This window comes from Arctopsyche grandis, chromosome 7, assembly GCF_051622035.1.
Source record: "Arctopsyche grandis isolate Sample6627 chromosome 7, ASM5162203v2, whole genome shotgun sequence".
Taxonomy (NCBI): Eukaryota; Metazoa; Arthropoda; class Insecta; order Trichoptera; family Hydropsychidae; genus Arctopsyche; species Arctopsyche grandis.
This window is the reverse complement of record NC_135361.1, coordinates 6,552,152-6,575,848: the sequence shown is the minus strand read 5'-3', so window position 1 is coordinate 6,575,848 and position 23,697 is coordinate 6,552,152. Positions and strand designations below refer to the sequence as shown.

Genomic DNA, 23,697 nt, shown 5'->3' with positions numbered 1-23,697 from the left:
ATATATATATATATATATATATATATATATATATTTTTTTTTTTTTTTTTTATTTCAATCAAACATGTACACTCGCCTTTATAGATCGCCCCAAAACGACGAATATACTAATACAGACACAATACAATGACACAATCAATACAAGCATTTTATACAGTGTGAATTCATACAAACATCATCCACAGTGACATGTATGGAGAATTTTTTGCAGCATTTTATTATAGAAATTGGCGAACCTCAAGACGTTGAATAACTTCAAGAAAAATTAGCAAACTCTGATAGGAAATGATCTACCTGGAGTCGCAAACCAGCAACAGCTACTAGTGGGAATCGAACCATGACCACTCCGAAAGCATAATATGCTAACTACTAGTCCACGCTGCTGGTATATGATCTTCTAATCAAAAAGCCTTTGTGACAGGTTCAATATATACAGAAAATTATATTCCATTACATTGAAATGTATTCAAACACTCATTCGTACACATAATATGTATATGCAAATAGAGCAAAGCTCTTCAAACATTTTATCAAACAAGATTCGACCTTATTAGCAACGCGGTTCGAATTCGATACGCTTATTTTTTCGCAGAAGAAAAATTGAATAGAACTAGCTAACAGTACGTACGTATGTACTTACAAATCTACAGATATTACACTTTCGAATCAATGTTCTCGAATAACATTATTATTACGACGAACGAATTTTCCTATCTATGTATTTTTTTGTCTCTTGAATATATCGTCGATTTCTTAGCGTGTGCCTACACATTGTCGTTTATATTTCGTTTTTATTCGATCGTACGTAGTATGTATAATATGATGATAGGTGCACACAAATATTGACTTTTAGTAGACGCCACGTCATATTTATATCCGAAGCGTTCCAAATCGACTGTGAAATAAACGTATCTCAGATATTATATACATATACATACATATATATATATTTAAATGTATTATTGTTGTTCCGGATTTCGACACAGCTTGTGAATGAAATAACGGTGCGGGCCGCTTTATTTAAAAAATCAAAACTTTTGATCCCATTAAAACCGTCATCATCATCATCATCATCATCGTCGTCGCCGAATTTCGTCGTATCATCGCGTCGGTTCTCTCCCTCTCTCAGAGGTGATCCGTGACAAATGAATTCCCGTGCAAAAAATACAAAAGGAGAGAATATTCGCAGAAACATAGCAGTGACGTACTCGCCTCACGTGCAAAAATAAATATTACATTTATCCAGGTATATTGAATCGAATGTTGCTCCGCAGAGGTAAGCAGCATCCGAAGGGGGAGGGTGGGGGGGGTGGTTGTGGATGGGGTGGTGTGAGGTAATGGCAGACACTGCCACATCACTTTCAATTCACCCCGTATGCAAATGTGCGTTCCGGGGGCTTCTTCGTTCCCAGATGTGCCCCATTTCCAGGTGAGGTGACGCCCCCTTCCTCTCAAATGATTCTCCCCCCCTCGCCCGTTTTCGCCACTTTCTCTTCCCGTTATTTATTATTATATATTAGATTTTATGAGAGGCACACGCGAGCCCCCTGCAAGAGCCGCTTGTTTGTCCTCGCGTCAGGATATTGATGTATGTCCTCGTAGGATACCCACTTCGTACTGCTGTGACCCAACCCTTCTCTATATTGGTATATATTGAAAATCGTCCAAGATAATTTTTCCATACGTATTAACATATACAAAGCTATTCGGAATAATAGTAAGGGAAAATAATAATAAATCAACTTTCATTTACAATTTATGTATGTATGTATATTACTAGTGGTTTTACCCGGCTTCGCTCGGTATTTGTAATATAAACCGCTTAAACATGACTTATATAATAGGAAACATTTTTATATACATTTATTTGAATAGTTTTATTTTATATAAATTTATTTGAATAGTTTTATTTTATATAAATTTATTTGAATAGTTTTATTTTATATAAATTTATTTCAATACTCATTTGTGTTTTTTTATTAAATTGACTGTCACGAACAAACAAACATTGTATATACTAAGTCTATTTCGAAATTCGTAAGAAAAGCTAAAAATAAAACATTTATTTTTGTCATATCTCGATATTTATTTATTTTATTTATTTAATAAACAGAGAGAAACTTACAGCTAAAACCAAGATAATAAAATAAATAGTTCAACATAAGCCAATTAAAAGTTTCTTAAAATAGCATAAAAATGAAAAATGGAACTTGTTATGAAGGCCAATAAAAAAGAAAAAAAATAACAATACAAAAAGAAAATAGTGACAAATTTGTAAATAATAGTAGAAAGTAATAATAGATTATGGTGTATAACAGTAGAAAATTAATCAAAAAGGATTAAGGTAAAAAAAAAACGAAAAAAAGAAATAACGGGTTAAAAAAAAACATCTTGCAAATAAGTTCCTAATAGTAATTGAACTATCGTGAAATAGGTCCATATTCACATCTAAGCCATTGTAAAAAATGGCAAACTCTGACGATATAAGAGTTTCGACGATAATTAGTGGAGGCAATGGAAGCACGCAAAAGGGGCCATTTGCGTAGGTACCGATTTGGTACATATAAATAAAACTTATAGCAGAGCAGTCAATACATATGTATGTACATATTTATTAATGAAATATAAAATAAATATATAATCATATTATACACATGTGTATAATCACTGAACTACAAAAATATATTGAAAAACAAAAATTATACTATTATGAACATTAAAAAATTTATTAACCAAAATTAATGAAACATGACAGACACTGTTCTCACTTTAGGTTTTTCCAAAGATGCACATTCGCACATTTCCTAATCCTGTGAGGTTATTTTAAACACTGCATATTGGTCATTCGGAGTAAAAATCTCATCTTAATCATTCTTATATCTATATATGTACATAGGTTCCAAATGCTTGAGAAACTACAATGAAACAATGAACTTAAGGCGTTGTGAAAACCTTCACAACAATTTCTAGTGTTGGACATGTCAAAATGATTCAATATTCTATGTAATTTGAAAGAGAAATGATCTTCCTGCAACTCCTTCTCATTTGATTGCCAGTCAAAATTAAATGATAAGTGAATGCCACAAAATTGAAGTAATCTATTTCTGGATGAAAGAATGATCTCTCATTCGTTCCGTAGGTATCTGAAATATGTTGTTTCCTCTTGAAAATATATAAAATTAAACTATTCTAGATATAATTGCTTAATTAAAATAAAGGTTGATCAACGTTTCAATGAGTAATCAACTGTCATGTTGCAATCAATACATTACATATAAGATTCTGCAAGTTATGTGTAACTATAATAGTTATTTCCTCATAATGCTAGTAATATTTAATAATCTGAGAATACCCACTATGTACATAGTATAAGCATATCTCAATACAATAAATTTTGTTTTAAAATATTATTTTATTTCAATCAATCACGTCTTAACAGATTGCTTCAAAGTGAGTGACGAGTGTGGTATACAGATTAAGAATTATTAATTATACATATATGTATACAGGCATACACCCATTTATTTACATGAAACACGACATCTATGGTCAAACATTGTACTGAAGTATTTTAAGTAGTATACGAAGCAAATACAAACATCGATTTAACATTGAAAATCGACCCACAGAGACATATATGGACAAATTTTCAGCATTTATACAAATCAACGAAATTCAAAATGCTGAAATTTTGCGTGGAAATCGGTAAAGGTTTCCCATTTCAATGAAAATCAGATAAATTGGCAAATTCCGATAGTAAACGATCGACCTGGAGTCACATATCCAAAGTATGGTCAGCAGCAATCGGTGGGATTGAACCCGTGACCACTTTGTTCGAAAACATTATATGCTAACAACTAATCTATGCTGCTGGTAGGGATCCCAAATCCGAATATTCGAATACTTTTTATACGAACTTATCTTTTTATTTTCAATCTACAGCACATTTAGTTCTATTTGATGTTTCGGATAATGATTCTCTTAAAATTTTAATAATATCTTGAACTTCTTAAAACTACAAATAAACAATTTAAAGCTACAATTTGATTTTCGAATATATTCGAATATTTGGGATCCCTAGCTGCTGGTTATTATAAAGATCTTTATAAATGCTTGTTGTTTTTTTATGTTTATGTATGGATGTATTTATGTTTATGTATAAATATATTTATGTTTAAATGTATAATTGATTAGTATATTATTTTACTTATATATTAGTTGTTATTTTGGTTTTTGTGTTATATTTTTTGACCATTGTGGCGCATTAGGAATTCCTACAATGCCACAATGGTCTGACGATTAAAATAAATAAATAAAAAAATTCAAACGTCAAATATTTATACTATAAACGATTATATTAAACCGATACATTTACTTCCTGTATGGTAGTAAATTTATAGTGTTAGCTTAAAAATTTTTGCACTTTGGCATAGGGTAGTTTTACCCTTTAACTTTTGACTTGAATTAATGTTGACAGTTGAACATTTACAATTGAAATGTCACACGACTTTAATACCCAGTCGCCGCTCGCGTATTGATTTCATTCGAACAAAAGTCACAACGAGACCCCGTTTTTGCAAAGCCTTCGAAGGCGATCTCAAATTCTTGGAAATAACTTCTCAAAACGACATTTTTGGCAACCGAGTCCAAAAACCGCCATTGTTTACGTCCGACGTCAAAAATTTCGACGCCAGAACTCACTTGCACAATTTTACGAGTGAAAATTGAAGACCCACAGTCATATCGAAGTGTGACTAGTGATTTTGGATAGATTTGCGGTGTCTATTTCATCCAGTGGTTGTAAAAAAGTGGTGGGCCAAGTTCAGGGGTAAAAAACCGGACTCGACTGCATGTTTATAGCCGCCGCATCCGACACATTCCGGCGTCCGGTTTTTGCGGTTTCGGTTCGTCGCCCACCGATTTACGAGGCGCTACCGAAAACCGGACCGGTTTTTTAATTGCATCCAAATGCACTTTACCACCCCTCTCTAGAGAAAATTGGTCTGAGGGTTAAACATAAAACCGGCCTAATGTTCGGTTTTAACTTTTGACATTTTCGAGACGTAGATATTCGATAATAATATTATTGTATAATACATATGTATGTTTTCGGGTATGAATTATGTGAATAAAAATAAAATATGCTAGCTTAATTCTCCGTAATATGTTGTGATCCCAGAAAATGTTTATTGTGTACCCCAAAAGGAAAATGTTTTTCTTTACAAGAACATTGACGTTTCGAATTCGAACAATATTGGCGGCACGTGTTGCATTATATAAATCTTTGTTTATATTTATAAAAAAAATTGTATTTTAATATACGATGTTCCTAGAAGCATACATATAATGCAAACAAATTATGTATTTACATATTTGGTTTTAAACAAAATTCAGAATTCTATTTTATATAATTAATTATTCTTTCGTAGTATTTTACTTTTCGTAAGGATATAATTAAAAATTTAAAATCAGATATTATGATACATCATTTTGAAATAAGTCTAACCAAAACAACTGTACATATTATGTAAGTAGTAGAAGATTATTAAACAAATTAGGAAGAAGTGATTTAATTATTAGAGGTAGGACCGGAAACGCACCGTCTATTGTTCCATTATTGTAAATGCTTTGTAAAAAAGGTTCGCCAAACCTTTAACAGTGCATTTACAACATGTGAACAATGGACAGCGCGCTCTGGGTCCGCTCTTTATTAATAATATTCCTAAATTATGTATACGATTACTAATATTGTGCCCGTTGATATTTCCACAGACAGCTTTGGAAAGGAATTGAAGTTTTTATATATATAAAACTAGTACTGTGCCCGTTGATATTTCAACGGGTGGTTTTGGAAAAATAATTGATACATGCATTAAAATAGTTTATATGTATTAATTATAATATCAAAAACAAACAACAAAAATTATCGTAATCGTAACCGTAACTTAAGCCGGAACCAAAGTCGGCACCGGAATAAGAACCGCAATCGAAACCGGAACCGGATTAAGAATCGCAATTAAAACCGGAACCGGAATAGGAATCGGGATTAGGAAATGAAATTGGAACCGGAATCAAAATCTGTACCGGAACCGGAATTGTGACTGGAACTAGAACCAGAATCGGAATCGAAATTTATTTAATAACTCTTGATAATTCTATTATTATTTTTTTTGTAATTGCCACATACTTACATATATACATATACATATATGTGGCCCACAAACATCACATCCTTTTTTATATACATACATATATTATTATTATTATTATTATTATTTTGTATTATTATTATAATTGTTATTTTGTTTTTTTCTTTTTTGTGCTATATTTTTTGACCATTGTGGCGCTTTAGGAATTCCTGTTATGCCACAATGGTCTGTTTAAAATAAATAAATAAATAAATAATATTTATCAATGTAAATAAATTATATTATTATCTAATTAAAATCTTTGGAATGTGCAGATATACTGCCGATTTCAAGGTGGGTTTTAGAGGATTTGAGTCTCAGGAACAAAATTAAAACCTTACAAAACTATATAAAAGATCGAAACACTTTCCTATGTCACGTAACACGTGACGTCACATCAAAGCAATTAATTATACAGACTATACTGACGTAAGGAAATTCTACCCCTTATATTATACTAGTGTTTTTACCCGGCTTCGCTTGGTATTTATAATATAAACCGCTTAAACATGGCCAATCTATATAATAGTAAACATTTTATTAAATTTATTTGAATAGTTTTATTTTATTTAAATTTATATTCATGTGTTTTTCTACGAACCAACAATAGTTATATACAAAATCTCTTTCGAAACTATATTAGCCAGCAGTGTGGCTTAATGGTAGCGTATATGCTTAGCACTAAGTGATCAGTGGGTTCGATCTGCAATACCGCTGATTAGATTTGGGGGTATTTGTGACTCCAAATCAATCGTTTCTTATCAGAGTTTGCCAATTTGATCTGCTCATTGTTGAAACGGTTCCTCAAAATTGGAAAAAAATCATCTTTCCTGTTGTCACAAATCTTCTGTATTTATTGTGTGTATAATTTTTGTAAAAATTATGTACAAATCTAAAATCCATAGATGTCTCAATGAATTAATTCTGTAATTAATTATTGTTTCGTGTTCTTCAGCTTCTGGAAATACAGTGATTTATGTAATAATAAAAATTCTGTATTGTTTGTAATTAATTGTCCCGGAAGGCGCATTAGGGTGTTCCTGTCGAGCCTTCCTGGTCTATGTAAAATAAATAAAAATATATTGAGATCTTATCAATGGCTTAGCCAGTCTTGAATTTCGTCGTCATATTTTATTATTACGACACATGTTCCTTGTTCTTCGTGGAAATATTCATAATCCACTAATTCTTAGCGAATTCACTCTACATACATATATACACCTGAAAATTATTTTAGAATACGCAAGAAGGCTGTATTGTTTGTAATTAATTGTCCAGGAAGGCGCATTGGGGTCTGCTTGTCAAGCCTTCCTGGTATATATCTATGTAAAAAATAAAATAAAATATAATAGATGTAGAACGGGTCATTTTATAATGTTCTCGAAATATTCCATATTTGGTTGACCGAATGATCTAGCGCTTTCCATTGTTTCCATCACTTTTTCTTCGCCGCGTTTTCCGCGCCTCCTTTTTAACCCTTTTCCGATTCCGACTTGGAAAAATATAATATTTTGACCACACTTTCGGACTGTTGTTTATTTGCGGGATCGCTATGAATCTTACGCGTGTAAAAAGTCGCTGATGTTACATACCTGGAAGCGGCTGTGCCAAATCCTCGCCTCGCCATTCCTCGCGTGCCCCACGTCCGCGCTAATTTTCTTTTGCTCTGTTTATTTTTCCAGATATTTTTTCCGCCCCTCCCCCACCCCAACAGGACCCCCCTCGTCTAGCGGCGTTTCTCCTTGGTTTTGTTTGATGACTTTTGGTTTCATAACTTTTTGCCCTCGCATCCGAGACGGCCCATTGTCTTTCGGCGTTGATTGGCCGATGGCATCCGACAACAATCTTATATAAATCTCTTCTCCACCGAAGCTTTCGATACCTACCTACCTACTGACAAAGAATTATTACACGCTTTTTTTCCACGTGTATAAATAAGTACGCACACAACCGCCTTTTGAGAAGCGGTTCTCATTGTCGGCGCGCTTAATTCATTTCAATTTTGTAATCTGTGATTATTTTCATAAATGGCACTTTCTAAACTGTCTATAAATACAGTTTCGATTGCGATGAAATTTCGACATCATAGTCCACACTGTATATGTGTGTGTTTATACATACGTACATACATATGATTAAATGTCTCGCATTTTGCACGGCTTTGAAAGTTCAATTAATAATCTGAAATACACATGTAAACGTTTCAACATCTACTTAAATTTATATGAATCAAATTTTTTGAATATTAATTACACGGCAAAATTAATACACCGTTTAACAGATATACGCAATATTCCATTTTTGAATCAACCTACTTCATATAAACTTTCAAAATTGAAAGTAATATTTTCAATTTTATAAATATCAATTTCTAATTATTAATCACTTTGAATACTTTTCTGATTATTTCACAAGATTTCTCTCGGTCGTCCGTTTATATATATATATATATATATATATATATATATATATATATATACATACAACTACTGTCCATACTCTTTTTATCGCATTGATATAAATTGTCAAAAATAAACATTAAATAATAACATTTTTGATTAAAAAGTCCAGTATAATTAATACTGGACTTTTTAATCATATTTTATGGATCGCCATAAATCTGAGATAATCTTTCGGTATAGTAATAATTCTTATATTATTCAATAGAGCAAGAATACTGCGTTATTACCAGCGGCGTGGACTAGTGGTTACCATATTATGTTTCGAGCAGAGTGGTCACGGGTTTGAGTTCTACTAGAGTCCCGCTGCTGGTCAGACCTTGGTTTGTGACTCCAGGTGGATCGTTTCCTTTCAGAATTTGCCTTTTCTGATTTTCAATGAAACAGTTCCTGTAAATTGGCATTTCCTTTCCAATCTCAAGTTATTCAACGTCTTGTGGTTTGCCAATTTCTATAATAAAATGCTGCAAAAACGTCACTGTGGATGATGTTTGTATGAATTCGCATTGTATTAATTGTATTATTGTATCTATATATGTATATTAGTACACTCGTCGCTTTGGAGCGATATGTAACGGCAAGTGTATATGTTTGATAGAAATAAAATAAAATAACAATAATTAGTTAAACTGGTGACTTAAAGTCAGTGTGAAATATTGCATCAAATGTATAAGAATAATAAATTATCGTAATAAATGAAACTATTATGAATTCTAATGATTTTGACAAAACAAATGTACAAAACAACTATGATATTTTTATTTCGATATGAAATCCTATGTATGTACATACATATACAATAGTGTGCAGTTTTCCGTTTAAACAAACCAAGCTTACCTACTTCGCTGTTTTATTTTCTAATTAATTTTTCAAACGATATATACGTATTCATATACACGATTAATTTCAGCCAAATTTATAAACATTGCTTTACGACGTTTGCAATCAATCGTCAAGGCATTCTCATAAGACAAGCCAGCCTAAACAAAAGGTCGGTTTTAATTAAAAAAAACTCTCGCCCAAGCCGTATAAAAAATGTCATCGCTTTATTAGCTATTTTTTCATCAGCAACAACACGAAACCCATACAGATACAAATTTTTAATTAACGCTTCGGAGCGTAACAATTTCATCAATAGGAGCTCGGAACAAAAAAAAAATCCAACCAAATTACAAAATATACAAATGCTATTTTGTAAGACATACACACACATATCCATCGGCACATTATAAGATGTACAATAGTATAATATGCATGTAGGTGTGTTAGATAGACAATCGGTAGATGTAATGAAACGGTCCGCGGCGAAACGGTAGCGCCTGAACAATCACCTGAACAATGGACCGCGGCAGCCTCTCCAAAACATACACAAAAAAATGTAAAAAATAAAAAAGACACCGACCCGACACCACACAGCAGCCTGCCGGTATAAAAAAAGGAATGTCTAATTAAGAAGCCGGCACTGGGCATTGTGGACCGTAACTAATAAAAAGTAATTTAGTTGATAGGGTACTGTAATTAGAATTCCAGTATAAATATTAAGTTTGCCGCTACCGTACCACACCGTCGAATTTACTTGCGTTTTCGAAGAATTTTTGTCATGCATGTATCATGTAATAATGAGTGTAAAATCGATATTAAATTCGACTATTTAATATTCGAAAATGATGATGATGTACATACATTCATATATTATTTCGATTGGATTTGTATAGATCAGCGGCAGTCATACTTTTTTGAATCGCTTGGCAGCCCATTTCCAACAATTCTACCACTTATGTAATATGATTTTGATTTTTAAATGCTTTTTACTATTACTAAATTATGTTCACAATACATCTTATATTTATTTTAATAGCTACTGATCTACTGATCATTTTCTATTTTACAATTTTAATTTGATTTTGTTATTAATCATCGTATTGTATTATTCTAATGTTAATGTACCGCTTAATAGGAAAAATAACTAAAAAACCTATTAACAATTCTTATAAATGCTCATACATAATATTAATTAAAGACTATCTAAAGTTGATGACCTAAAGCAGGTATAATCTGTGTTTATACCTGAAGGGTATTGACATTTTGTTGTAATCACCGAGACTTACAAGTGTGTTAGTATGGTTATTAGTGATTCTGTCATAGAATCTACTGGTTAGTTTGTTAGTAATGTCTGTAACAAACGGAATATTATTTATGGCATGCAGTTTTTTCAAGTTAGTATACTATATGGGTGTGTTATAAATTATTTTTAGGGATTTATTTTGTATTATTTGGAGCTTGGAAAGGTTAGTATTCGAGGCGTTATTCCATACAGGTGAAGCATATGTTAATAACCACTTATGTAATGATTCCTTCTATGCTTATGTAAATTTAAACTTATTTTAATTATAAGAGGTAGTTAATGTTGTATTTTTTATTTGTGTTGTATATTATTTTTATATGCTAAAGTGAAATCATATTTAAAGCAATCAAATGTTGCCTGTTGAAAAATCAACAGGCAACAGATGTTGAAATTCATAAAAATAAAAAATAAATATAACAAAATAACACCTGAGCCCATTTATAGATTTTTACAAAATACATAATATATCTAGTATATATTGTGTATTATATATATTTGTAATTATAATATATAGATGGTTATTATCATATATTAAATAATTGCAAGCATATTTTTCTTTTTGAAAATTTTCTTATTCTGTTCGTTTTACATGGATGGTTATTATATCAAATATTTATAGCTTTTATCATATTTTATACAAGCACTCTCATTATATATATATGTACATCATTATTCAAATAACATCTCATTCTTTAATCCTTTTTATGTGATTTTTTACAGATTTCTATTTTGAATACATTCAATAAAGTATATTTCTGAAAACAATTATGTTCCTTTTACTATATTTATAGAACTAAATTTATTCTAAATAAAAACACAATTGATATTTAAAAATTCTTATTTAACTAACCTATAATCTACATAGATATGTATGTATGTATATACTTATAATCTTATAATCTTATAGTTTGAAACGAATGAAATTTTAAATAATTTTATTAATAATGAGCTTTATTTACATTGATGTACATATGTATAAGGTAATGTTTCGAATGAAGTATTATCCCAATCATAAAAATGTTCTCTTTTATACCCACAATCTTTACCAGTCAAATTGACACCCACACATTTACTATTAGATTGGCCGTGTTTCAGCGGTTTATATAACTTGAAAAAACTGCAAGCCATAAATAATATTCCGTTAGTTACAGACATTACTAACAAACTAACCAGTAGATTCTATGATAGAATCACTAATAACGACACTAACACATTTGTGAAGAGTCTCGGTGATCACAACAAAATGTCTAAACCCTTCAGGTATAAACACAGATTACCTAAACACAATCTGCTTTAGATCATCGACTTTAGAGAGCTTTAATTAATATTATGTATTAGATGTATTATGAGCATTTATAAGAATTTTAAATAGGTTTTTGAGCTATTTTTCCTATTATGCTGTACATTAACATTAGCATAATATAATACTATGATTACTAACAAAATTTAATTTAAATCGTAAAATAGAAAATGATCAGTAGATCAGTAGCTATTAAAAAAGATATAAGATGTATTGTTAACATAATTTAGTAATAATAAAAAGCATTTAAAAATCAAAATTGACACCTAATGACCAAAACAAAACAAAACATTTTCATTAGCAAAGTTGACTTCCACCCAATCCCATTGTCTCGTTCGGCCCACTCGAGCCGCATTTAAGTTTGATCCTTTGAAAATCCGCATCTTAAGCGAGAATTGATTAAACCCCCCCCCCTCCTCCCCCTCCCCCTATTCTTTCGATCAGGCTCATTGTGTGTAAATAAAAAGGATCCGAGATTGGATCGGGTGCGACATCGGACGTGGCGATTGGTCGTTTGTGGCCGCATGCAAATCGGATTGCGCCATAAATCCTGAGTCCTGAATGGGAATAACTTAACCTTTGTCAAGTTGATAACCGACCCATAGTATGTAGGTGGGTAGTACATGCAGAATATTGGTCGCTACCATTCGCCAAACTCGACTGCAATACTGCAACCACAGTCCATCTGCAACTGCATTCTCACATTCGACATTCGACAAATTTCCCTAACTGCATAGCTCTACTTTGAATACTACACATATAATATAATACAGCCAGCAGCGTGGCTCGGTCGTTAAGCTTCTGCTTAACACTGAGAGGCGCCGAGTTCGATCCCTTGAGCTGACCTCGATTGAAAAGAATTTTTCTGAGTATATCTGTAATGCTGCTGGTCAGACCAGGATTTGTGACTCCTGGTTGATCGTTTCCTATCAGAGTTTGCCAATTTTCTCTGATTTCATTGTTGAAAAGATTCCCGATTAAAAATTGGTTAAAAATCCTTCCTACCCACTATGTCACCACTATTTGAGTATGATTAATGTAAATATTACAATAAAAATGTATGTACAATTCATAGATGTCTCGTTAATTGTCGAGTTTAAGTCAGTGTCTCGTAATTTAGCGACTTATATAATAAAAAAATGCTGTATTGTTTGTAATTTGGCCAGGAAGGCGCATTGGGGTTTACCTGTAATGCCTTCCTGGTATGAAATAAAAAAAAAAAAAAAAAAAAAAAAAAAAAAAAAAAATATGCTTACATCAAATTATACGTACTGGAGCCATGACGAGTCCTCACTCGAGAGTACATGCCGTCACACTCCTTATTGCAATCATTCTGATTTATCGATTAATTGACACATTATCGCATTGTCCACATTGTACAGCGATGCTCCAATGATTCACAGCAGTTAACTAGTACAAATTAGTCATTAATCGTTCAAATCTCCGAAAGCGTTCTCACGGATGTGTAATAATGCGGGTCGTGCACAATGCCGCATTTGAATAAATCCTCATAATGGAGCATTTTTCAATGAAAATCGTAACTGTACTGCGATTGAAACGATACACTTTTACACATTGCGTCCTTACATGCATAAAACGCAAAAGAGATAGCTCCACACTTCGGCCAAATTGAGTCATCAATACAGTTTCATTCATTTTATGATACATATTCCCATTTTATTTTGATTTTGAAAACTTATGTAATGTATTAAGTGAGGAACGTTGTATGCTTGAATTAAAGATAAAAGACAGGATACGGAATTTGTGGGTGAGAAGTATGAAAAGAGTAGTGGATATGGTGGATAGAGTGAAGAGATTGAAATTGGAATGGCCGGCCACGTAGCTAGAAGAATGGACAAAATAAGTGCTAGAAAGGTACCCGAGTGAATGCAAAAGGGTAAAAAAGAGACCGTAGGGAAGATGGGTAGACGAAATTAGGAAAATGTGTGGGGTGAGATTGATGAGAGTTGCACAAAACAGTGGCGAGTGGAAGCGTGTTGGAGAGGTTTTCATCCAGCAGTGGATGGTGAATGACTGTAGATAATGATGATGTAATGTATTGTACAAAATTTTCAATAATCATTATAAATTATGTACCTATCAATTATTTTCCAAAACCACCCATTTAATTACCAATGAGCAAAACACTACCAGAAAATAAAAGCAAAAAACGAGCCGGCGTTGCTCAGGAGGATAAAAGTTGACGAAAAACCTCATATTTTTGTTCATCCGCCATACAAATTCAACTTTGAGTTTTCAAACACCGATAGACAAATGAATTAAATAATTAAATAAATTTTCAATAAATGTGGTAAATTCTCTGCCAAGCGGAAAGATCAGCATCGATTAGTATATATAGAAGTTTTTTTCTTTTTTTATTATATCTTCGTATACGTTTTGGTTGTAACGTACATATGTCGAATCGAAACAAGTATGGCGAGCGTTATCTCAGACAGACACACAGACAGAATAGCGATATTATATAATCATTTTATATTCAGTCCGCTGATTTGTAGCTTTAAAACGTATTTATAGCAATCTCCTACCCTGAACAATTTTAGTCTTATTAAGCTATCACTTTTGCAATCTAAAACGTGCCGACATTTTTTACATTGAAAATTTCAATTAAAAAATGCAACCCGTCATAAAAGTCATCTGATTTGACAGTCGTCGAGTGATAGACACGTTTTAATTGCGATGCATCTTTGAATCTCGTGGCATGAGCTTGCATCGAAAACTCATTACGTGTCTTTTGTCGTATATCGTGCTGAAAAAAAAAAGACTTGAATGAAGTTCCGAAGAGCTGAAGAGGGGAATTCGAAGCATTTTATTGGTATGCAATTCACTTTGAAGCCTCAATCGTAGAGCGAGGTAAAGGCGGGTGAATGGTGCACGAGATGACACACCAATTACCCTCGGATTTAATTCCCGCAATACGGGATTTTATCGTCCACCAACCCCCTTTGTTGCACCCCCATTGAATTGCAAATGGGAAATAATGAGTAGGACGACAGCTGTATTGCTTCCACGTCCGCTACCTTTCGAATAACCACTGCACTATTTACAATTCGTTCGAAGAACCACTTTGATTTCAATCCAATCGCACGAGGATGGGTGTGGACTCTTCAAAGCCTGATGTTTTAATTTTTCTTATAGTGAACTACGCGATGTTTGATGATTATTTGAAATTGTTAGTTGCTAGGTGACATAACTATTAGCTGGTCGGATTGTCGGTCGTTCATTGTTCGGGTTAAATTAACTGTGTTCAAATCGTATATAACTGTCTGTGATGTGCAAAATCTTAAAGTAAAATAGTGTGGCTTAACTTCTGATAAAAAATGATCTTTTTTAATTTGAGTTCAGTGATAAAATGTGTGCTTGAATAAAATGAATACGGAATTTTCACTAGGAAAAATAATTAAAATAGCGTCATTTGTTTTTTTATTTAAATAATTGTTGTAAAAAAATAATGTACTAGATTAAAAATTCGATTGAAGAAGAAATTGACAACCTTAAAGACTTATGGTTTGAAAAAATGAAGAAAGAATAGAAAAATGGTACATTTATATTTATATACATACATATTTTTATTTTTCTCATCTCTGTATTTTTTCGACCAATGTGGCGAATTAGTAATGCCACAATGGTCCAAACCTAAACTTAAATTTTTCGCCACCTCCCTATTTTACGTAGATGATTATTATTTTACGTCATACATTTGTTAATTTTTAGCATTATTCATTCAGGGAATTTCATTTTACAACATAATTACCATCTCACCTTTCAAATCTACATGCATCTGATAACTGTTTTTCAGTTTTGATTTTCAGTAATAGGTTTCTATGTATTTTAGACATATGTCATTAAAAAAATAGCATTTCAAACAAATGTCTCAATTACCTTTAGGACACAAATGCCAACTCTAAAGCTAGACGTTTTATACCTTTTTATCTATATATTTCATTATATCGTTCATTTTTGGAGACAAAATTTGGGATGCGGTGCATCCGCTCTAAAATCGCCAGACAAATTGAACGACAGATTAACGGACGGCTGCTTTAAATGCAATTCTCGTCTTCTCGAATGATAGATTGCACATGAGATGACGGATAACCTTTCGATGTGCACAGATGCAATTATTAAAATTGAGTTGGATCTTTCAGGCGAGTTTAATAAGGTAAGATTCGATAAGTTCCGAATCTTGCCTTATTAAACTCGCCAGAAAGATCCAACTCAATTTTAATAATTACCATTTTAATAATTGCATCTGTGCACATCGAAAGGTTACACGTCATCTGATGTGCAATCTATCATTCAAGAAAACGAGAATTACGTTTAAAGCTGCCGTTCGGTTAATCTGTCGTTCGTTTGTCTGGCGATTTTAGAGCGGATGCACCAAACCCCAAAATTTGACGTACGACTTTAGTGAAGTTGTCTGGGGTCACATCTATGTAAGTACATATGTAGTCACAGCTACCCAAGAAGCTACTAAAAGTAGACTGTCTTCTATCAAATTATAATGCAAAATTGAATTGAACACTTCGAAAAGTCACAATTATGAGTCGAACTTGCAGGTACATCCAAAATCAAATTCGATCATCTTCAATGCAAATTCAGATCAAGACTGGGCAATCAATAAACACCGCGACCGTAACACAATACAATATTCACACATACATACAGAATAGATTGCACAATCGAAACAGGCCACCCTCGCTGAGGTTATCCGTGTCGAGTTGTCAGCCACGAGATTATTTACGACTTGATTATATTAACTGTAGAACAAATTATAATTGAAATAATTGTGGCTGTTATTGTTTGCGGACGACACGCTCCAGCCATAAAGCTACGACCCCTCCGGCTACGTTACCCACCTTTACCTTTACCTTTACCTGCCTTTTAGTCATATTTAATTAATACATTTCCTCGCGCTCCGGTTTCGCTAGCCATTGTTTCGCCGCATTGTTATTAATACTCTTTGGTCTTTTTTTTCCTCTCCACTTGTTTTTTGCCGGTCGTTTTCACCCACCTCTTTCTTGCGCTGCTTAATAGTGTGTCATTCGCTCTACGAGTAATGATAGTCCGTGGAAAAGGTCACGATTCGATACGAGATCGAAATCTGAATGTTGCTTAATTGAAATCATAGGCTAAATTGCTCGTACATTATTTTTATTACGTGCGTTCGTTCGATATTTGAACGTGCACTTCTGATGTCCATTATATCGTTCAATAGTGACAATTTAATATCAAACGAAATGATTTGTTCTCTATCGTATCTCGAAGAATTCAATTTACTCTTAATTAACAATTTAGCTTTGATAAATGTTCCGATTTTATATGATGCAATTGAGATGATTTAGTGGGAGCTTATCACTATCAAAATACATACATAGGTACATATTAACCAGCAGCGTGGTCTAGTTCTGAGTGTTGTATTCTTTCGTGCAAGGTGTCACGGGTTAAATTCCCACTAATGTCTCGTTGTTGGCCAGACCTTGGTTTGTTGAGGTCGATCGGTTCTTATCAAAATTTGCCAATTTTTCTGATTTTCATTGAAACGATTCCTGTAAAATTGGCTTTTGCAAACCTTGAGTTATTATTATATCTCAGGTTTCGCCTGATTTCTCATCACTAGTCACCGGAGCCTGAGGGGGCCGTGTATTGTTCAAAGGTTGTAAATGCATTGTTAAAGGTTTGCCGAACAATGGATAGCACTGTGACTATCCTACCTCTACTCATCACATATGGCTCTGTGGTTGTTTATTGAATGTAAAAATTCGTATTGTTACATGAAAAATGTTATTGAACATATTTATACGATGTTTGTAATATCTGACCATAGATGTCAGGTATTGTTTCGATTTAAATGTGTATGTAATTGGCCAGGAAGGCGCATTGGGGTTTACCTGTCAGGCCTTCCTGGTATAATATAAATAAAAATAAAATAAAGATATGTGTAGATCATTTTCTTCATATGTTTAGATCAATGCAGCTTAAAACCACTAGACAAAATCTTCCCTAAATATGTATTTCATAATTACAGTCACGCAGCATCCACTTTTGGATAAAGTCTGCTCTGCTATGAAAACTATTTTTTCTTACCTTTTCAACCCAAGGATTGAAGCCGTATGGCTTGCTTCTTTTACATTATCTTGGCTACAAAAATAAATAAATCAGTAGCTCAGCCGCGACTATCAAAGTCTGATTTACAAAACCGATAAAAAAACAACCCCACGCAATCGCTCATAGAAGGGAATACTGTCTGCTAAATTGACAGTTTACACATTTATTAAATCCATAAAACTTACCGCATGACATTTAACTGATAGTAGACCCAATGTTTAATGCTGCTGGTCAGATTTGGATATTTGTGACTCTGAATCGATCGTTTCCTATCGGAGTTTACCAATTTATCTCATTTCATTGTTGAAGCGGTTTTTCCATAAAATTGGCAAAAACCATCGTACCCACTATGTCACCACTATCTGAATTTGATCTATGTACAATAAAATGTATGTTCAAGTATAAATCCATAAAGTTATCTATGGTTTAATTAATTAAAAAATTAATAGTACATTTCGATTTTTTCAACATCACGAAATTCTGCAATTTATGCATTCAATAATGCTGCAATGTTTGTAATTGGCCAAGAAGGCGCATTATTAGGGCTTCATCAATTTCAAGTTCAAAAAAATATTCATACATAGATGCCTTTATATGAGGAAATATAAATATTACCCCTATTTATTTCCCACTGCCTTTTTACAAGGTATGCTTGGCTTTGACTCAGTATTTTCGAGAATAATTATTGCCATTTCCAAATATTTCTTTGGAGTACTAAAGGGAAGAATTGACAACCCTTCGATTTTATTGGAATTAAAATTTTCGGCGCATGAATGTGGTAGAGCTTTGCGTCATCATTTACTTTTCCAACCTATTCCTGCGAAAACGTCTGCTTTCAATAACTAGTCTCTTGTAAAGGCTTTCCGGTTCCTTAATGTGATAGATGAACATTTGGACCTGTTCAATTGTCATGTTGATGAGCTGGTCAGTTTCATGAGATTCAAGACAAGTCTATTTGAATGAGATGAATGATTGGTAATTGTTCTTTTCTTTTTTTGTAAGACTGGTGTAACACTTTGGGGCAACCTGTCAGGTCACATTGGTTATATTATTGTTATTATTATAAAATAATAAATAAATTTAATAATCATTTGAACAAATACCCAGTTAAAAGAAACTTGTTTTATTCCTCGCCTGTACATTACGGTAATAACTAATGCGAATAAGCTTTTGTAAATTACATGCTTCTATCTGATTTATCATTTTATAACATCAATATTCTTAACGAGAACGGACATCTGCCACAATCGGCTTCTGCATTTTAGACATTGTTCGTTATCTCTGTTGTGCTAAACGTCCTAATTATCTCGTCTCACCGACTACGCAAAAGAAGCTGTAGACGAATATGCTTTGCGCAATCTGCATGTCCATCAACAAAACCCGAACATGTACATACATACGTGCATACATAGCTTCTTCTAAATTTTTTGCAAGCAATAATAATCTCCACGTCTATTTTGACGTATCAAATTATACAATAACATTAATTAATGTGAGCGCGCTAACGATTGCAAAATTGAAAAAATACATATTCATATCATCGCATTGCATCAGATTTTTGTCCACTACTTAATTGCATTACGTATTCAGAGACGTGTCAAATACTTTTCTTATTTAGTTGTTGTTTTTTTTTTTTTTTTTAGCGTTTCGCGAATCGTTTGTTCGCTTCGGGTGATTGTCCTCGTTGAACCGCGGAGTTAACCCTTTCGATGCACGTGTGAATCAATTAGACTCTGCGGATCAATAAAGCGGTCCAGTTTAATTGTTGTTTAGATTAAACGTCGAAGCGAGAGCATTCGCCGCGCCAATAAAGTGTGTGCAAACGTCCGCGACCGCATACGAATGAGGCTTGAGATAATCTTAATTTAATAGGCAATAAGTCTGCGTGAAGCCCGTGCTCTGGACTCTGTGCTCTAGTATGTATGCATGTCCATAGATACAGACGGATAGAGGGTAGGTAGTGCAAAACAAGACCGCAATCTGCACACCTAATGAATAGAAGAGCCCGGTGATTGCTTCGTGTGCAGCTGTGACTGTTGTTGTTGTTGCACTCTGCGATGCATCGCTTTTATAATGCAACTCCGACGATGACAATGCGTCCTGATATTCCTTGTATATTTAAATGACTTGCTGTCGAACGGCAGTGCATTCAATAATGTAATGGTGTTAAATAGTTTTTTTAAGATAATGCAATAAAAAGAGGATTTCGTATTAAAGAAAGTGTTCATTTATTATAATTTGATTTTTAAATACATATGTATACCAGGAAAGCTTGACAGGAAGATCCCAATACGCCTTCCTGGACAATTAATTACATACAATGCAGCATTTTATTATTACATAAATCACTGTATTTCCAGAAGCTGAAGAACACGAAATAACAATTAATTGATTAATTAATTACAGAATTAATCCATTGAGACATCTATGGATTTTAGATTTGTACATAATTTTTACAAATTTTACCTACAATAAATACAGAAAATTTGTGACAGCAGGAAAGATGATTTTTTGCCAATTTTGAGGAACCGTTTCAACAATGATCAGATAAAATTGGCAAACTCTAATAAGAAACGATTGATTTGGAGTTTGTAATTGGCCAGGAAGACCCATTTGGGTTTATCTGTATGTACATATGTAATAAAATTTTGACTATTTGGAATATATTCTGTATAACCCACGTAAGTTGATTCATATGGCGAATTACATTCCAACTGGCCAAAAATAAGTTGGTACACGGTTAGACGGAGAGGTTAGATTTTCGTGAAAACGTCACTAGATTAGTAATTTAACTTGGAAAGTCACATTTTTGCTTTGAACACATTCTTTGAGTTATCGTAATACGGTACTCATTACCTTTATTCGTAATGTTAAGCAAATATTAAAGCATTATCAAATTCCAAAGCCTTCGTAAAAACATCAGAGCTGTCAAAACTCAACTGTCATATTACAACTGGCGCACAGTGTATTTGCGCTTGTAGAGATATAATTTACAAGTTGAATTGTATTCGAATATGAATGACCTGAAACGCCAGTTGGAATATATTACAACTGAAAGATGCTTAAAATATTGTATATCTATGTATGTATGTAAATATATATTTTATTTGATACAAATCTACACAATCTGCTTCAGATCGTCGACTTTAGAGAGTCTTTAATTAATATTATGTATTAGATGTATTATGAGTAGAGGTAGGATAGCCAAGGTGCCGCTCATTGTTCAATTGTTGTAAATCCTTTGTAAAAAAGGTTCGGCAAACCTTTAACAATGCATTTACAACATTTGAACAATACGCGGCACCCTCTGAGTCTGGGCTTTAATTATGAGCATTTATAAGAATTGTAAATAGGTTTTTGAGCTATTTTTCCTATTATGCTGTACATTAACATTAGAATAATATAATACTATGATTACTAACACAATTAAATTAAAATTGTAAATTAGAAAATGATCAGAAGATCGGTAGCTATTAAAATAGATATAAGATGTATTGTGAATATAATTTCGTAATAATAAAAAGTATTTAAAAATCAAAATAAGCTTCGTAAATTTTCACGTCTCGATCGCAATACCATAAAATTTTGATCTACATACATATATTTATATTTAAAATTAATTAATCACACTTATATACCTTTATGTACATATGCGCGTATAATATACTAATATCCGAATGAGATTAAGTTCTAAAACGAGAATGGAACGTGTATGTATATGTATTTGAAGTGCTTACTAACGCTTCCTCTATCTACGAGTAACAAAAGGGCCGGCAGCAGTGTTAATTTCACGGTGGGCCGAATTAAAATTTTTGTTAAACAAAAAACACGCACACATTCGTTCGAGATATACATGACACGCTCGGGAAGAGGAGGGGGGTGGGTGGTGGGTGGTATTAAACACTGAAGTTACCGGAACTCGACAAATCGGTTTCGCATTTTTACGTCGTCGTCTTCCTTCATAAATATGTATGAATGTACATATGTATCGAGTCGGCTTTCGAATTAAACGAGATTAGATGCATTCGATTTATTGTCGTTGCATTTAAAGCGAATTATTGATTGGTCTTTTGATATTGAAAATGCAATCGAGCGCATCAAACCGACCGGGGAGGAAGTGCTATCTTATGTCCCCCGGCGCGTTATTGTGCGATTATATTGTGTACTTGTCTATTTATTGTACGACACGCTGTATAATGGAATCGTTGTGTGGTGTTTACTGTATAGGAATGTTTAATTGAACTTCGCATGTGTTTATATTATTTTTATTATGTTGTTACAAGCGGTTGTAATGATCATATACTCGTAATACAGGCTGTTTGGTAGCTAAGTGCAAAGCCTTAAAGGGTTGATAACTCATATCATTTAGAACATTTTGAGCCACATATATGTATGTACATACCTCAGTCCAAAGTCTTTCGGTTTTTTTTGTAATTTCATTTTGAAAGATTTTTAGTAAAAACACCAAAATCTCACAGTCAATAGCTAATACTGCCCAAGTTAAAAGTGGTATGTTGATCGGTCATTATTTTTTTATTTGTCTAATGGTTTATTCAATCAAATAAAAACAAATACAACCATCTGTGTCAACAGAAAAAAATAATAGAGGCACTATAAGGTTTCAAAAATTTGTCAAGTAGGAGAAATCTGATATTTTTTTTGTATTTAAAAAAATAATATGTCTTGCCAATTATCAGAATTAAGGTGTAAAATCATTCACAAGCGACTTTAATGTTATCGTCTAATGTCAGATTATTATAATTCAAAAATTAGTTTACAGATTATTAAAAATTAGTTTACAAAAATTAGTAAGACAGATAATTATAATTCAAAAATTAAAAAAAATATATTTTTTATCCATACCTAGTCCCCTGTTTTAAAAGTCACTTATTCCTCGATTACATATGTTTTAAAACAACTGTCCGAAAAAATAGCACGATTAGGTCTGGTTAAATTATATTCACAAGATCAATCGTTGGTAATTGTATAAAAAGTGGGTTCAAATTGTATTATGTAGTTCTATTCATGAAGTTGTCGTTCATTGTCTCACTCAGTCGTTTAAAAAGATCAGTGGAATATTTATTTAAATATAATAATATGTACATACATATATAAAGCTGCCTAATTTTATTTATTTATTTTATTGTTTTTAGTTTAATTAACTAAGTTAAAAAAAAATTAGGTCCAAAATACAATTGAGGCTTGGAAATCTTTCCCAAATTAATGGTGCTTACATAGATTTTAAAATTTTACACATTCTGAAATATTAAGGCAATTTTACTGTGAAAAATTCTGAGAATTCAACAGCTTTAGATTGAACGCTTTTGCTTTTATATTAATTTTCATATATATATTAATCTAATGCCCTTTTATAAAACCATATTTTTCCATTTTCTTCCTTAATTGTGTATGTTAAATTAAATTTATTTTTCAAACTTTGATATAATTGTTTTGGCGTAAAAAATACATGACCTATTATATGTACCTACAATACTAATGGTC

At 32.6% G+C, this 23,697-nt stretch overlaps 1 protein-coding gene across 1 annotated transcript in view; it reads left to right on the top strand.

Annotated features, from left to right (window-relative positions):
- Positions 1 to 23,697, top strand: part of LOC143914001 (protein-L-histidine N-pros-methyltransferase) — a 193,049-nt gene that overhangs the window by 36,769 nt on the left and 132,583 nt on the right. The window lies entirely within an intron of this gene.